Below are 12734 nucleotides of genomic sequence, written 5' to 3'. Positions count from 1 at the left end.
CACCAGGGTTTCGACCGGGCGACCTTCAGCAGGTTCCAATTCCCCCAGCGCAGTCAGGAATCCCTCTGGATCCATCAGGCGCCTAGGGCGGACCATTCTAATAGGTCCTTTACCCCTGCGGAGGGAGTGTGGCATCGAGATGTCAAAATTCACCAGATAGTGATCTGACCATGACACGGGGGTAAAAGAAATAGCCTCCAACTTCAGAACACTTCCTACCGCTCCCAGGACAAATACAGGGTCGAGAGCATGACCGGCTACATGGGTGGGCTCAGTATTATTAAGGTGCAGTTCCCAGGAAGCCATGGTTTCCAGGAAATCCCGAGGGGCTCCACTGAGGGTGGTCTCAGCATGCACGTTGAAATCCCCCAGTACTAAAAGCTCTGGGGTCAACGCTCGTACATCCGAGACCACCTCGAGCACCTCGGACAGGGAATCTGCCGTGCAGCGGGGCGGGCGGTACACGAGCAAGATCTCCAAACTGCCCTTCGGGCCCAACCTCCAGTACATGCAATCAACAACCTTGGTCCTTGGGAGCGGAGGCCTGGTGAAAATCAAAGACTCCCGGTAGATGACTGCCACTCCCCCTCCCCACTTACCTACCCTCGGTTGCTGTGCATAATAGAAACCCGGCGGACACATGGCCTTAAGGATGGGAGCTGAGGCCTCGTCCAGCCAGGTCTCCGTGATACACACCAGGTCTGTGCACTCATCCAGTATCATATCATGGATGACAGATGTTTTTTGTGTCACAGACCTGGCATTACACATCAGCAATCGAAGGTCGGTAGGAATCCTGCTTCCCCCAGTTAACTTCTGGTTTTGGGCAGACCTGGAACACGGGATAGGTATTATGCATCTATCCCGTGTTCCTCTAAATTGACATGGTCTGCCCCTAGCATCAATCCGGCACCTGCCGCCCAAACTTGGTATAGCTTGGCCCCTCTCCTTCTCTGTTTCATCCCTCCTTGGTTTGCACATGCCCCTATCCCTAATTGCCTGCTGGACAGGCCTATCTTAAATAATATAACAAATAAACATAAAAACCCACCCCTTACCCCCCGGGGGCTGCCAGTCACTTCTTGTACACCACGACAATATACAAACAACATACATACAACAAACATGTAATTAGAACAAAGATACAACACGTAACATACGACATAAGACAGACAATACACAACTTACACCTTACATACAACATGCATTTGAGTGTAATCACTCCATACAATTCAACCCGCTAAACCAACATCATCCAGCACTATATAAGTAGATGAAATCTTCCAGCAGCAGCGCAGCAGCAGCACAGGCAGTGGTAGCAGTAGCGGTGGGATACGAACAACAGAGAATCCAGATCCGAAAAAAAGGAGACTACGTCACAGGTGTTGGCTGTAGCAGTGAGATACGAATACTAGAGAATCCCAACCAGTGGTGTGGCAAACAGAAATAACAAAACAAGATTACTTGTGAGAGTGACTGGCAAAGAGTGTGTGGCAAAGAGTGAGTGAACTCAAACACCATGGCTGAATATATAAAAATGAAAAGAGAGGAGCTGGTGGAAAAGTGCGTAACATTCAATTTACCTCACGAGGGTAAAGGGGTAGATGAATTGAGGGTAGCACTTATAGGATTTGCAACTGCCCAGCAAAAACAACCTGTCAGAGAAGAGACCCCAGAAGGATATTTAAGCAATGCCGCTTATATAGAGTACTTGAGAGAGAAGTTGAGGATGGAAACTGAGAGAATGAGGATGGAGGCTGAGGAAAAAGACAAACAGCGGGTCTTTGAGGCTGAGGAAAAAGAAAAACAGAGGGAGTTGGAAATTGAGAGAATGAGATTGGGGTTTGAGGAGAGGGAGAAGCAACAAGCAGTGGATGCCGAATTACAAGTAGAAAAGTTAAAATTTAAAAGAGAGAAGTTTCATTCTGATGAAACAAGAAAGGACAGAGATGGAGCAAAAATAAAAATTACTCCAAAGGACTTTGCTGTCTATGAGCCTGGTCAAGATCCTCAAATTTACCTCAGCACCTTTGAAAAAGCAGCTCAGTTGTGGGGGCTACCTGAAGATAAATACATGCAGTATTTATCAAACCTGATTAAAGGGGAATTGGCTGAGGTATACCAATATTTCCCCTCAGACAGGCCCATCACCTATGCTGAATTCAAAGAAGCAGTGTTTAAAAGATTCAGACTGGGGCCTGATTATTTTAGAAAGCTTTTCAGAAATTGCCAGATACAGACAGGGAGGTCTTTCGTGAAGCTGGGGGCAAAACTGATGGACATATTTGGGAAATGGCTGACAAGTGCAAAAGCTCAGTCTGTGGAGGAGGTGAAAAACCTCATGATATTGGATCAATTATACCATCAGTTACCACCAGAAATAAGGCTCCTGGTCAAAGACTGTTCCCCTACATCGGTGCAGCAGGCCGCAGAGATGGCGGATCACTTCGCCTCCAACAGAACTGGCTGGTTGGGGAAAACATCAAGAGATTTTAAACCCAGACCATATAACGCTGGCAGAAGGGATGTGGTACCACAGAGAGTGAGTCCTCCAGTAAAATCTGAAGGGCACAGGACACCCCAGAGTGGATCTGTGTACCCTAAAAGTGAGGAGAAATTATGCTACAAATGTGGTAGACCGGGGCACCTACGTTTTCAATGTGAGGTTGCCAACCCCATTAGTAATCCTGCTCAGACAAGGGCAGTGAAAACAGAGCCCAAGGCTTTAGAAACAGCGAAAAAGGTTCAGTTCTGCCAGATAAACTGGACAGAAGTAACAGACCTTGATTCAAGTCTGAGAGAGGAAGTGAGTGTACAAGGGGCAAATTATTGGGCATTGCTTGATACTGGTGCCGCTCAGACATTACTGAGGCCAGATTTAATAAAATCTGAGGTAATATTACCTCAGGAAACTGTGACTATCCAAGGAGTGAGGGGTCAACCAGAAAGTTTGCCTGTGGCCCTGGTGGAAATGACTTGGAGAGGCCGAGAGGGCTGATATAAAGTAGGCATTAATGCCCAGCAACAAGAACCAGTAATACTGGGAAGAGATGTAATGGGCGCCCAAGGAAAGATCTATGTAGTGACCAGACAGCAAATTGGCAGAGAAAAAGAAGCCATATTAAGGGGGGCTGAAACAAACAGGGTGGAATCTGTTAACCAGCCTCAGGTCACCATAGCAACCACTAGCAGGCCTGCTGAAGGAGACAAACTGTATCAAGTGGTCTCTGATAATGATGAGGCAGATCAATTCAGGGAAGAGCTGCAAAAAGATATAAGTTTGAAGCAGATAAAGGAACAAGCTCTGACCCAACAGATTCCTTTCACTGACAAACTGAGGAATCAAGTTGTGTGTGAGAATGGGATTTTATATAGACTGTGGATGCCTGCTGAGAGAAAGGATGAATGTGAACCAGTGAAGCAATTGATAGTACCTAGCAAATACAGAACCAGATTGCTAGAGGTAGCCCACGATGTCCCGTGTGCAGGACATCTGGGAATAAAAAAGACCAAGAGGAGATTGGCAGCACACTATTATTGGCCAAACATCTCCAAAGATGTGAAACAACATTGTCTATCTTGTGGAATATGCCAAAAGGTGGGAAAAAGTGGAGTAAAGACTAAGGCACCCTTAAAGCCCCTTCCTATAATTGGACAACCCTTTTATAGAGTGGGGATAGATTTGGTGGGCCCTTTTTCCAAACCCACAAGGCATGACAAGAAATATCTATTGGTGGTGGTGGATTTTGCCACCAGGTACCCAGACGCAGAAGCACTAAGATCCGTGGAAGCCCCTGTAGTGGCAGAGGCTTTATTAAAAATCTTTATGAGGCTGGGTTTCCCTCATGAAGTGCTGACGGATCAAGGCAGTGTATTCATGGGAGAAGTGATGCAATGTATGTGGAAATGTTGTGGTCTAAAACATCTAAAGACATCTAAAGAGGTGATCCAGTGGACATAGTGTACTTAGACTTTCAAAAAGCGTTTGACAAGGTACCTCACCAAAGGCTTCTGAGGAAGCTTAGCAGTCATGGAATAAGAGGAGAGGTCCTCTTGTGGATAAGAAATTGGTTAAGAAGCAGAAAGCAGAGAGTAGGAATAAACGGACATTTCTCCCAATGGAGGGCTGTAGAAATACTAGTATTGGGACGTGACTGGTGGTTGCCTAGCAGGGGGATCTGTTGAGATCTGTGCTAGAGCGGGGAGAGAAAAAATAAAATAAAGGACAGTCCGGACTGGTGGAGTCCCTGGTGGTGCCTAGAGACAGGCAGTAGCCACGCGCAGGTAGGAACCTGACAGGGAGAGCCAGGGAAGGACGCCACTGTCCTTTATTTTATTTTTTCTCTCCCCGCTCTAGCACAGATCTCAACAGATCCCCCTGCTAGGCAACCACCAGTCACGTCCCAATACTAGTATTCCCAGAGACTCTGAATACTGGTATTGTTATTCTCTTCACCGCTGCCACCATTTGTTACAGTTCCCCTTCAGCCTTGGTCATTACCTTACCCTCCCTTCTGGTCTGTGAAACCCCAGCCAAGGATCAGGCCTTTGGTAAACCAAATTAAGTATTTATTAAAGATAACAAAGCTAACAAGATTAACAAGTTTTCTTCTTAAGGCACATAAGCATATGGTTTTACTCAATACTAATCTGAACTCCACCTCCCTCATGGTAAACAACTCTCTAAATCCCACCAAGCAACCCACTCAGTTCTCTTCTCCCCCCCTGATTCCACTCTCACTCTTCCTTTTATACGTTCAGCCATTTTAAACACTCAGCCAATCATCTAGCATTCTACTGCCCATTCACTCCCCCTCCTCTTTCACTACTTACCATATATCTTCTAAACAACCAACACTTACCATATATACATTAATATAGGAACATCACATTCCCCCCCCCTAAGACAACGGCAGAGTATTATTCCTGTTCCAGGATTTATACGTCACGTTAACAAATAAAAGTCTCTATGGGGAAAATGTCTTTCTTTGTTCCTCCGTCTGGTCACGTCACTGCAGTCCCAGCCACTTGCCTGGAAAGTCCATCGGCCAGTACATTGTCCTTGCCTTTTATGAACTGGAAGTCCACTTCTTAGTCCTGTAGGGCCCAGGACCACCTCTGCAGCATAGTGTTATGGTTTTTCATAGTCTGCAACCATAACAAGGCCCGATGATCCGTAGTCACTGTGAATCTTCGTCCCCACACGTATGGGCGCAACTTGTTCAGTCCCCACACGACCGCTAGGCACTCCTTCTGGACTGACAAATAGTTTTTCTCCCTCGGCGTCAGCTTGCAACTCAGATACGCCACTGGATGTCTGGTGCCTTCTCTATTCTGTAGCAAGACGACTCCCAGCGCGAGGTCCGACGCATCTGTAGCCACGATGAATGGTTTCTCATAGTCTGGTGCTATTAATATGGGTCCTTGGCACAAGGCTTGCTTCAGTAGATCAAAAGCCTTCTGACATTCATCTGTCCATACCACATGCTCAGAACACTTCTTCTTTGTTAATTCATGCAAGGGGGTTGCTATTTCCCCAAAGTTTCTCACAAACTTCCTATAAAATCCAGCCACACCCAGAAATGCCCTTACTTGTTTTTTGGTTAAGGGGATCGGCCACGCTTGTATTGCCTCCACCTTGTTCCATAAGGGGGTGATTTTCCCACTCCCCACCTTATGTCCTAAATAGATTACTTCCTTTAGTCCAAACTGGCATTTCTTAGCTTTTATTGTGAGGCCTGCTTTTCTTAAGGCCTCCAATACTGTTGTCAGGTGTTGGACATGCTCAGGCACCGACTTGCTAAAAATGGCCACGTCATCGATATAGGCCACTGCAAAATCTGACATGCCTCGCAACACAGTATTGATTAGCCTCTGAAATGAACTTGGTGAGTTCCTTAGTCCCATGGGTAAGGTCACAAACTCATATAACCCATCTGGTGTACTGAAGGCAGTTTTGGCTCTGGATTGCTCGTCTAGTTCCATTTGCCAAAATCCTTTACAGAGATCTAGTGTAGAGATAATGGTTGCTGCCCCCAATAACTCTAACATTGCGTCTACCCTAGGCATAGGATACGCATCTGGGACAGTAATTTTATTGATTAGCCGATAATCAATGCAAAACCTGGTCGTTCCATCTTTTTTTGGAACCAGGACAATACTTGAGGCCCAGGGACTGATGGATTCCCTGATCACTCCTAATTCCAGCATATCTTCCACCTCCTTTTTGATCTCATTCAAAACTTTCCCATTCACACGGTACGGCATAGATCTGATTGGGGCATGATCTCCAGTATCAATGGAATGTATAACTATACTGGTTCGGCCAGGTTTGTTGCTAAAGAGATTCCTATAGGTTTTCAAAACTCTCAGAATCTCTTCTTTTACTTCCTCCTTCACCTCCTCTGACCATTCCACTTGATCTACCCCTCCTTTGTCTTTGCTTTCCTGTACCAAATCTGGAAGTTCAGGCCCACTTCCCTCAGGGAATAAGGTAACTTGCAACACCTGTGCATCCCTGGTATGGTAAGGCTTCAACATATTTACATGAACCACTTTGCTTTTGTTTAATTCGTCTGTGGTGATTACATACGTCACTGTGTCAAGCCTTTCTCTGATGGTATATGGTCCTTCCCAGTTAGCCTGTAATTTGTCATGTTTCCTGGGTATGAACGCCATAACCATATCTCCCACATCATACACACGTTCCCTGGCTGTTCTGTCATACCAGTAACTTTGCTTCTGCTGAGCTTGACTGAGATTCTCTTTCACCACTCCATCATTTGTTTCACTGGTTCACATTCATCCTTTCTCTCAGCAGGCATCCACAGTCTATAGAAAATCCCATTCTCACACACAACTTGATTCCTCAGTTTGTCAGTGAAAGGAATCTGTTGGGTCAGAGCTTGTTCCTTTATTTGATTCAAACTTATATCTTTATGCAGCTCTTCCCTGAATTGCTCTGCTTCTTTCCCAGAGACCACTTGATACAGTTTGTCTCCTTCAGCAGGCCTGCTAGTGGTTGCTATGGTGACCTGAGGCTGGTTAACAGATTCCACCCTGTTTGTTTCAGCCCCCCTTAATATGGCTTCTTTTTCTCTGCCAATTTGCTGTCTGGTCACTACATAGATCTTTCCTTGGGCGCCCATTACATCTCTTCCCAGTATTACTGGTTCTTGTTGCTGGGCATTAATGCCTACTTTATATCAGCCCTCTCGGCCTCTCCAAGTCATTTCCACCAGGGCCACAGGCAAACTTTCTGGTTGACCCCTCACTCCTTGGATAGTCACAGTTTCCTGAGGTAATATTACCTCAGATTTTATTAAATCTGGCCTCAGTAATGTCTGAGCGGCACCAGTATCAAGTAATGCCCAATAATTTGCCCCTTGTACACTCACTTCCTCTCTCAGACTTGAATCAAGGTCTGTTACTTCTGTCCAGTTTATCTGGCAGAACTGAACCTTTTTCGCTGTTTCTAAAGCCTTGGGCTCTGTTTTCACTGCCCTTGTCTGAGCAGGATTACTAATGGGGTTGGCAACCTCACATTGAAAACGTAGGTGCCCCGGTCTACCACATTTGTAGCATAATTTCTCCTCACTTTTAGGGTACACAGATCCACTCTGGGGTGTCCTGTGCCCTTCAGATTTTACTGGAGGACTCACTCTCTGTGGTACCACATCCCTTCTGCCAGCGTTATATGGTCTGGGTTTAAAATCTCTTGATGTTTTCCCCAACCAGCCAGTTCTATTGGAGGCAAAGTGATCCGCCATCTCTGTGGCCTCCTGCACCGATGTAGGGGAACGGTCTTTGACAAGGAGCCTTATTTCTGGTGGTAACTGATGGTATAATTGATCCAGTATCATGAGGTTTTTCACCTCCTCCACAGACTGAGCTTTTGCACTTGTCAGCCATTTCCCAAATATGTCCATCAGTTTTGCCCCCAGCTCCACGAAAGACCTCCCTGTCTGTATCTGGCAGTTTCTGAAAAGCTTTCTAAAATAATCAGGCCCCAGTCTGAATCTTTTGTAGACTGCCTCTTTAAACTCAGCATAGGTGACAGGCCTGTCTGAGGGGAAATATTGGTATACCTCAGCCAATTCCCCTTTAATCAGGTTTGATAAATACTGCATGTGTTTATCTTCAGGTAGCCCCCACAACTGAGCTGCTTTTTCAAAGGTGCTGAGGTAAATTTGAGGATCTTGACCAAGCTCATAGACAGCAAAGTCCTTTGGAGTAATTTTTATTTTTGCTCCATCTCTGTCCTTTCTTGTTTCATCAGAATGAAACTTCTCTCTTTCCAATTTTAATCTTTCCCCTTGTATCTCCGCATCCACTCTCATTCTCTGTTTCCATCCTCAATCTCTCAGTTTCCAACTCCCTCTGCTTGTCTTTTTCCTCAGCCTCCATCCTCAATCTCTCAGCTTCCAACTCTCTCTGTTTGTCTTTTTCCTCAGCCTCCATCCTCAATCTCTCAACTTCCAACTCTCTCTGTTTTTCCTTCTCTGCACCTTCCATCCTCAATCTCTCAGTTTCCATCTTCAACTTCTCTCTCAAGTACTCTATATAAGCGGCATTGCTTAAATGTCCTTCTGGGGTCTCTTCCCTGACCGGTTGTTTTTGCTGGGCAGTAGCAAATCCTATAAGTGCTACCCTCAATTCATCTACCCCTTTACCCTCGTGAGGTAAATTGAATGTTATGCACTTCTCCACCAGCTCCTCTCTTTTCATTTTTATATATTCAGCCATGGTGTTTGAGTTCACTCACTCTTTGCCACACACTCTTTGCCAGTCACTCTCACAAGTAATCTTGTTTTGTTATTTCTGTTTGCCACACAACTATTAGGGATTGTCTAGTATTCGTATCTCACTGCTACAGCCAACACCTGTGACGTAGTCTCCTTTGTCACCACGTGACTTTGGGACTCTCTTTGGTTCGTATCTGGATTATCTGTTGTTCGTATCCCACCGCTCCCACCACATGTGAGGCGTCCTTCCCTGGCTCTCCCTGTCAGGTTTCTACCTGCGCGTGGCTACTGCCTGTCACTAGGCACCACCAGGGACTCCACCAGTCTGGGCTGTCCTTTTTATTGTTTCTCTCCCCGCTCTAGCACAGATCTCAACAGATCCCCCTGCTAGGCAACCACCAGTCACGTCCTAATAATAGTATTCCCAGAGACTCTGAATACTGGTATTGTTATTCTCTTCACCGCTGCCACCATTTGTTACAGTTCCCCTTCAGCCTTGGTCATTACCTTACCCTCCCTTCTGGTCTGTGAAACCCCAGCCAAGGATCAGGCCTTTGATAAACCAAATTAAGTATTTATTACAGATAACAAAGCTAACAAGATTAACAAGATTTCTTCTTAAGGCACATAAGCATATGGTTTTACTCAATACTAATCCGAACTCCACCTCCCTCCTGGTAAACAACTCTCTAAACCCCACCAAGCAACCCACTCAGTTCTCTTCTCCCCCCCAGATTCCACTCTCACTCTTCCTTTTATACGTTCAGCCATTTTAAACACTCAGCCAATCATCTCGCATTCTACTGCCCATTCACTCCCCCCTTTCACTCCACTTACCATGTATCTTCTAAACAACAACACTTACCATATATACATTAATATAGGAACATCACAGCAACCCCCTGCCTGGAATGCCCTGCCCTTATCTTTTAATGTGGCTGCTCCAAACTTCTTTACGGATTTGACTCTTCACTTCAGAAAGAGGTCTGAAAAATGAGTAAGAGTAAGAAGATTCTCTGCCCTTTCTGTCTGCATAGATGCCCTCATCCTTCCCCTGTGCCTAGCAGAAGCTCTGGGCCAGGCGGGACGCAGTGGCACCTCATAGAGGATACCCTCCCCTTTCATGGGGTGTATGATTTGTCCTGTCCCAGAGCAGATTTTGGGGAGGGCACCCCCAGTTACTTATTTTTTCCTGTATGTTTTGGTCTGCTTTGATTTTGCATAGATGCCCTCCTCCGTGCCCTGCACCCAACAGAAGCTCTGGGCCAGGCGGGACACAGTGGCATCTAGTAGAGGACACCCTCCCCTTTCATGAGGTATATGATTTGTGCTGTCCCAGAGCAGATATTGGGGTGGGCACCCCCAGTTACTTATTTTTTATGATTTTATGACATCATTATGTATTTATGATAATATCAGAAGCCTGATGATTTTGATTGCGTAAATGTATTGTTATTCTTGATGGGAAGAGTCCCCCAATCACAGTGATATATCATACAGGGTACCCCAACATATATTTTGGGGTTCAGAGACATGTTAAGTTTGGTTTGAAGTTGCTGTAGCTGTCAACTCTTCTTTTTTAGTGTGTTGAACTTTCAAGCAAATAAGGAACTGGGAACTAGGAACCAACTTCAGCATCGTATCAGTTAAATAGATTAAACAGTCGCAGGGGGGCGGCTGATGTTTTGGTGTATATCTCAGGAACCAGACCACCTAGAAACTTAATTTTTTTTTAAATTGAAGCTGAGGGTCTGGAGATTAAGGGGTGCTAGCCGGAGAGCCGGAGGAGGGCCTCAAAAGCTGGAGACTCCAGCCAAAAAACGGAGACCTGGTAACCCTATCTGTTTCCCATGTTGTGCAGAATGGTCCTCCTGATAAGATGGTATCTGCAGTAGGCCTTCACCTGCACAGCAGTGATCAACTGGGTATATAAGGGATAAGACAGTCTTTTAGGTATCCTGGTCCCAAGCTGTACAGGGCTTTGTACACCAGAATTAGAACCTTTTCCTGCCCTAATGCTTGAGCAGAAAAAAGATCCAGAGAAGGTACAGATTCTTTCCTCTCCCTCATTTTTCCTGGCCTAATGCCCTGAGGAAAAAAGGAAGACAGTCATGGAAGATTAAGTCTACCTCCTTTCTAGGTGACGCCTTGCAGTGCTTTGATAGAGGAAGGCGGCCATAGATACCCAAAGGGGTTGGAACACCCCCGGGAGCATGAAAGGCGGGAGTTACGTAATCTTCTGGTGTTGCATTCACCATCCTGCTGTCCAGCCAGCTCACAGGAGCCTGTGTTGGCAAACAGGCCTCTTTATTAGTATGACTGCATTAGAACACATCAACTTCTTAGTCCTCAGGAAACACACACTGAGGGAGGGAGCCATTCACCCTGCCCCACCCACAAGGGGAAAATGAACCTGGAATCTAGCAAGCACTCTTCACAGGGGCTGCAGTGACTATCTTTTACCTTCCTACAGGCCTTGGCAACCTCTTCTCTTTCTCTCTGGGCCTGAGTTTGTTCGTGTTTGGCTGAGCCTGTTTGCATCTCAGGAGCCACCAAGTCTCTCTGCCTTTCCATGCCTTCTTAGTTAGCTGCCTCCATCTCCATCTCCACTTTTCTCAGTCCTGCCCAGGGGTTATTAGCTCCTAAGAGAATCCGGGGTGGAGCCCCATTTCATTTTTGTCCCACCCATTCAAGGTCAGACTTCCTCACAACAATCCTCCAGGTAGGCTATGCTGAGGGTTGGTGGCTGGGCAAGATCACCCTGAAGGCTTTGTGGCTGAGCACAGATGTGCCTTCAGGTCTCCCTGGATCAAGTCCAACACTGTCATCATTACACCACATTGCCCTTTTAACATGGGGCCAGAGTAATTTTATTGCTTCATTTTTAGAAGATATTAACTAGCCCACACAGAAAAGAAGCTGCATTAACATCCATTTAACATTTTGCACCATGATTTTGTTTGTCTCAACTTGGGACACATTAGCAGCCTCAAAACTATCAGCCAATATGTAATCCGCATTTTAAAAATTGTTGGTTTCCTACAGCCTGTTGTAATGATAAGGGGAGAGGAATCCGATGAGCTTCCTGGAGCTCCTTGGAAGGTGTGTGCGTGCGGGTCTCTGTGTGTGCAATGCATCTGGGGCTGCAAGTCACAGGGCTCCAAACCCTTCCTGTTCTTTTCATGCCCTTCCTCCAAGTTCAAGCCAATGTGTCCGATTCTTTCTTTTCCATCACAACAGCAACTCTGTGAGGAAGGTTACTCAGAGATGGTGACTGTGGAAGCCTTGCTTTCACTAATAGGATGCAATAATGTGGATTGGGCTCCTGGCCTGCACTGGAGCTGCTGGCTGCACCTGAGGAATGCCAGGCTGCCCAACCGCTGGCTTTTACTCAGCTTCCCATTACTCCAGTTTAGTGGATCCCTCCCCAACCATATCACTGCATTTTCCCCACCTTTTATTTTATGTGCAGGTTCTTCATTCTGCCATCTCACGCTCCTTCCTTTAGGATGCATTAGGGAGGTAGCCGCAGGATGTAGTGGTAAATTTTCAAGAACAGGAGGAGCTCCTTATGCCCCCTTCCATAGTCACATTCACACCTCCTAAACCAAGCCACACTCCACTAAGATAAAGCCAAAAAGCACCTTCAATGTTTCTTGCTTATATATAGGACAAGGCTATGCCTCACTCTAGATAATGTTCAGCATAGTATCTAAGGCTGCAATTCTATGCACACTTTCCAAACTCTGAGTAATAAACATATATAGGATTACATTGTAAGGGCAATAGAGATTGAGAGACTGGAATTAAAGGAGTTACCCCACCGTTTCAGCCAGGAGATTGGAGGAGGCGGCGGCTGTGATTGTACAACAAAGCAGCAAGCAATTCCCAGCTTGGCTGACACCGGTGTGGTGGTGGTGAGAAAACAAAAAGGGCCCAATTCTGCCTCCTTCCCCAGCAATACATCCTCCTCAATGACCTCTCTTCTAC

Source organism: Rhineura floridana, chromosome 19 (assembly GCF_030035675.1).
Source record: "Rhineura floridana isolate rRhiFlo1 chromosome 19, rRhiFlo1.hap2, whole genome shotgun sequence".
NCBI classification, from domain to species: domain Eukaryota; kingdom Metazoa; phylum Chordata; class Lepidosauria; order Squamata; family Rhineuridae; genus Rhineura; species Rhineura floridana.
This window is presented reverse-complemented; position numbering follows the sequence as displayed.